Source organism: Antechinus flavipes, chromosome 6 (assembly GCF_016432865.1).
Source record: "Antechinus flavipes isolate AdamAnt ecotype Samford, QLD, Australia chromosome 6, AdamAnt_v2, whole genome shotgun sequence".
Taxonomy (NCBI): Eukaryota; Metazoa; Chordata; class Mammalia; order Dasyuromorphia; family Dasyuridae; genus Antechinus; species Antechinus flavipes.
The window spans coordinates 64595595-64601594 of NC_067403.1; the positions used below are offsets into that span (position 1 = coordinate 64595595).

General features: G+C 34.5%; 1 long non-coding RNA gene across 1 annotated transcript in view; it reads right to left on the reverse strand.

Moving 5' to 3' along the window:
• The window catches only part of LOC127540434 (uncharacterized), a 44586-nt gene extending 40556 nt beyond the window's left edge, over window positions 1-4030 (reverse strand). The window contains exon 1 of the long non-coding RNA XR_007948140.1: window positions 3693-4030. This is a non-coding gene — a long non-coding RNA (uncharacterized LOC127540434). The remainder of the gene's footprint in view (window positions 1-3692) is intronic.
• Window positions 4031-6000: the final 1970 nt, after the last annotated feature.

Here is a 6000-nt window from a genome sequence, read left to right on the forward strand (position 1 = left end):
TAATGAAGAAATTGGATTTCAGCTAGCAAAAGATAGAAACAGATTCTAACCCAAATCTGAACTTGATCCAGAACTCTTTCCATTCCCCTCTATGGCAATGAAAATTTTATATTTAGTAATGCACATCTGCAAAGTATACTATACATTTTTTTTTTTTTAAATGAGAAATATGAAGTTGAAGTCCATTCATTTCTGGCAGTCTCTCCATAGATACTGACCAATAAAGAAACAGACCTATAAATGTTCTTTCTCACAGAGCCATTCAGACTGATGACATAGGAAACTCAGAGCTTTGATTCAAGATTGTGCAATTCACAGAGCTGTAGGAAGCCATTTAAAGTCCACATTCATTTAAGTCAATTGGCCTATTTCCTCTGGTTAAGAGTTTATCGGAGACTTCAAATGTGTCTGCTAGATGAGAATCTTCTAAAAGTTTATCAGGCATTTTAGACAGGTACTTCTACCCTTTGGGGACCTGACATCTCAAGGTCAAGACATTCTTCTCCAAAATCCACATTGGGAACATTTATGGCCACCCTTGACATTATTTCCTCCCAGGAAGCCAAGCTAGAGAGCAGCTAAGAAGTTGGAAGGAGGAATGGAACTAGGAAGGGATCCTGCGGCAATAAGTGGCTGCTTTTGCTTATAGAAAAATGCAGTGCTTAAGGGTGGTCTAGCTGATAAAATCCAGAGTTTGCTAATGAAGATAGGAGGGCTTTACTTCACTATATCGAAAAACTAGCTTTGTTCTAGCTTTCCTTACTCTTTTAGCAGCAACAAACAACTTGATAGGCATCTGAAGAAATTATGAGTTGGAAGGAGGATCTTAGAAGTAAATGGAATTACCTATATCCTCATCGATATTGCAACAAAGGATCCTAAGAGTAGCTAGCCAAGTTAAGCTTCCTGGTCTATCTGGACTAATATTCTGACTCTGATAATGGCATCAGACAGAGGGATGGTATTGTGGAAAGGCCCATTTGCCTGTAAAAAGATTAACTTCAAAGATTTAGTATTATACCATTTAGTATCATACTACCAAAATGATGTGACTCCCTTAGTGAATTTTCATAAGTAGCATGTGGCAATAGAAGAATATTGTCTTCACTAAAACAAGCATCATAAGGACCATCTCTAGGCCTTGGTTTCACTGTCCCTAATAGTTGGATGAGCTCTAACTTGTTATTTCCAATCCCAATGTCCTTTGATCTCTGATAATAATGCATGTTCACTCCCTTATATCTCATTAATCAGGGCTTTAAATGGGGAGTGTCAAAATAGTTGCTACAACCTAATGGGGCAAGTTGCTTGATTATTTTGTACTTAATTTTTTTTCCATTCTTATAGAAAACTAAATTCTAATATTCATCCATTGAAGATTTAATTTAACAGATCTAATTCTATTGCACACTCCCAGGAAAATAAAAGCAACTTGAGGGTATGAATTATTTACTTATTTGTTCTGTGGTCTTTGTATTAATCACTCAGTAAGTACTTATTAAGTACCTAGTCTGCCAGACTATCTTGGGAGATAAACATACATAGTATAAAGCAATCCTTACTCAGGATTGTTTTATTCTTTGTATTTGTATGTTCAGAATCTAGTAAAGTGGCTTTATATGGCAAGTACTGGATAAATTATTGTTGTAGTTTAATTGAATGGTTGAAAGATATATTTAATTACAATAAATGGAGATTTTTGTATGTTTTAGTTATAGGAAAATAATATGTAAATTTATGTCCTATTGTAAAAATGTCTTATATTTACTCAACATGAGAGAATTCTGTCTTATGTCTACTTTAAATTATCTTTTCCCTCCTCTCAAGGTGTCAAAGAATGTTTATTGTCAACCTGTACTAAATACTTAAAATTTTGAGATATATTTCCTTTCTAAAGTGGTATTAACAGTGTTATCATAGAGACATGATGTCCAATGTTAAGAGAACTTTAAAAAATCCCAAAACTTTGGGCAGATGCTTTTGAGAAGGATTTACGAAAGGACATAGGCAAGAGTTACACAGGATGCGAAAGGTTGGATGGGCTAAAATATGAACCATTGGAAGGAGTGCTCACAGATCCATTGAAATTCTAATTATACCAACATTCTCATTTACAAAATCTTATTTTAAAAGCTCCAAGAGACTTTAGTGGCTACCTAATCCTACCTCTTTGTTTTTATAGAGAAGAAAAGTGGAATTCAAGAAAATTAAAATGGTATGACTAAGGTTATATCGTTAGGAAACATCAGAGTGGGTTTGGAACCCATTGTTCTCTTTCTCAATTTCAAAACCCTAAATTTATTTGACTCATGCATCCCCTTCTTCCTACATGTCTGTGCACTCAACCACATCCTGGAGTACTGGGATTACGCCGTGTTTATATACTATGAGCCTTCACATTTAAGACAATTAACCACTACGTCAACTGAACACTTTTCTCTAACAAAACAATGTGAACATTCTGGAGATGTAAATTCAAAAAACATTCCCAAGAACCCGCACTGGATTTCACCAAGTAACTGACATTCAAACTGATGTGCCATTAAATAAACATAAATATAACTTTTGGAAACAAATTTGATTGAAGAATATAACTGAAGGATTTCTAACTAGAAAGTTTGATAGCATTTTAAAGTCATTATTGAGATATTGATGCCTTACTTATCAATATATACTTATGACAATTTTCGTTACTAGTTTGGAAGTCCTTAAATTAGGTGGTTTTCAAGCATGGCAAGCTCACTGGAAACCAGACTAAATAATGTTGAGTAAATGTATCATTAAATGAGGCAACATGGGCTTGCTTGAGACTATAACCAATCAATGAATCATGTGATTGGCTAAAAATTATAGTTTAAGGAAAATGGCAATTATATGTTTTCAGAGAAGAAAAACAATATTTTGACAACAAAAAATTTTTTAATAAAATTTTACTACACTAGGTAATCAACAAATTATATTTTTATATAGCATAATATCCACCTGAAAAATCCCTATCATGAGCAGGCATGAAGAGTTAGTAGTGATCTCTAAGGATTGCTACAATTTAATTTTAAATCCATGTAATGTAGCTCAAGGCTACATAGCTCCATTATTTTCTCATATAATATCTAGGGTATGTGGGGTGAGCGGGAAGGACTAGTACCTCTGCTATAAAGACTTTCTGAACCCTTTTCAGGGAAGTTCATCCACTTTTGATATCTGCCTGCCACTCCACTCTCACCTACAGCTGCAAGAAGCTCATTCATTGTGGATCACAACATAACATTCTCATTCTTTTTGTTGTTGCCTGCTTGCATTTTGTTTTCTTACTCATTTACTTTCTTTTTTTGATCTTATTTTTCTTTAACATATTTTAACATGTATTATATATATTGGATTGTTTGCCATTTAAGGGAGGGAGTGGGGAGAAGAAGGAGAAAATCTGACACACAAGGCTACGCAAGGGTCAATGTTGTCAAATTATTTGTGCATATGTTTTGAAAAAAAAAGCTTTAAAATTAAAAAAATAAAAAGAAGCTCATTCATGCATAAAGGCCAAATTCCAGTAAATTATCTTGTCATAGTGGCTAAAATCCATCAAGGAGTTAGGGGGAGGTTTACCTGAAGTATGTGAAGGCTTTCCTCAGCAGAATGGGGGGTGGGGGGGAGGGAGCAATAAATAATTTGTTCTTAGGGCCAATGAAACTTACTGCTCAGAGCTTGGTGACACATTGAAGATTTCAAGATCATCCACTGCAATCTGGGCCATTGTCAGTGATCCTGACTTTTATCCTGCCTTTGGACTTTGATGACTCTGGAAGAGAGAGTAAGACTGATGACTTTGTGTAGCTCTCCCTCACTTAAATCCAACTCATGCATGAATCAAGACATCATCCTGTAATATCATTGGTCCTCTTCAAAAACAAAAGGCAGAAAACAACAACAGCATATAGTATCCATCTGCACTCAGAGAAAGGACTGTGGGGACTGAATGTGGTATTGTCTGCTTGCTTTTTGTTTTCTTTCTCATTTTTCCTTATTGACTTGATTTTTCTTGTGATCTGATTTTTCTTGCGCAGCATGATAAATGTGGAAATATATTTTAAAAAACAGCATATGGTATCTACACAAACCAAGTAAATTAAAGAAAATAATTTTAATAAGTTTGCTTAATAGTCAACCTAGATAATCTGGTAGAAACAACTTCACAAATTCTAGTAGTTCAGAAGTACAGTAAGAGGTCTAGTTGATTGTGATTACTTCAATTTTCTTAAAGAATATGACCAACCCCAAAGAGATACTAAAGAAGAGAAAGGGGCCTGTATGTGCCAAAATGTTTGTGGCAGCCCTGTTTGTAGTGGCTAGAAGCTGGAAAATGAATGGATGCCCATCAATTGAAGAATGGTTGAGTAAATTGTGGTATATGAACGTTATGGAATATTATTGTTCTGTAAGTAATGACCAGCAGGATGAATACAGAGAGGACTGGCGAGACTTACATGAACTGATGCTAAGTGAAATGAGCAGAACCAGGAGATCATTATATACCTCAACAACAATACTGGTTGAGGATGTATTCTGATGGAAGTGGATCTATTCGATAAAGAGAGCTAATTCAGTTTCAATTGATCAAGGATGGACAGAAGCAGCTACCCCCAAAGAAAGAACACTGGGAAATGAATATAAACTGCTTGCATTTTTGTTTTTCTTCCCGGGTTATTTATACCTTCTGAATCCAATTCTCCCTGTGCAACAAGAAAACCATTCGGTTCTGCACACGTATATTGTATCCAGGATATACTGTAACCTATTCAACATGTAAAGGATTACTTGCCATCTTGGGGAGGGGGTGGAGGGAGGGAGGGGAAAAATCGGAACAGAAGTGAATGCAAGGGATAATGTTGTAAAAAATTACCCTGGCATGAGTTCTATCAATAAAAAGTTATTTAAAAAAAAATATGAGTTCAACAAAAAAAAAAAAAAAAAAAAAAAAAAAGAATATGACCAAGAAGTAGAAAGACTGTGTGATGATCAACTATGAAAGATTTGGTTCTTCTCTGTGGTTCAATGATCTAAGGCAATCCCAATAGAATTTGGATAGAAAATGCTATCTGCAACCAGAGAGAGAACTATGGAGATTGAATGTAAATCAACACATGCTATGTTCACTTCTTTTTTCTATTTTTTTTCCTTTCTCTCATGGTTGTTCCTTTTTATTCTAATTCTTCTCCCCCAACATGATTCATAAAGTTAATATATATGTATAACCAGAAAAATGCAATTAAATTTTTTTTAAGTATCTGGTAACCAAGATAATTGCCCCATTTTATCTCCACATGTGAATCAGGATATTCTTTTGAACATTGTCAAGCTGAAGTGAAATGTAAGCTGTCCAATTAACAGTTCTGAAAAATGCTTTATGTTGTGATGATATTTAAATATCAGCTTCGTAGTAAATTATAATAATTATATTAAGTAATCAAATCCTTTCTTAAATCACCTGTCCCACATTTAATTTACATTATATAGTGATACTGGATATATGATCTGGAATAATAATCATAATAATAAGAAAAAAAATCATCAAGTTTCCAAGGGACTTAATGAGTCAATGGGAACAGTTCCCTCTCATTAGAGTTCAATTTCCCTGGAACTGAACCTAGTCCAAATTGCATGACTAAATACAATAAAGGGATTAGGCATAATGCTTCACCTTTGTGGATCTAGTAGTTTCCTTAAGGTAGGACTTAAATACCATTTTCATTGTTTCATGAACAAATGGAAAGCCCCTGTTTAGATGAACATGTCTTAACAGTACATGTAACATTGATGATTTTAAAATAAATATTCCTTATTACTCCACTTTTGATTGGTAAAAATCTCACCTGAAAGTTTATTTTTAAAAACCTCTTACTTTGGGACAGCTAAGTGGCACAATGGATAGAGCACAAACCCTGGAGTTAGGAGGTTCTAAGTTCAAATCCAGCCTTAGATATTCACTAACTGTATGATCCTGAG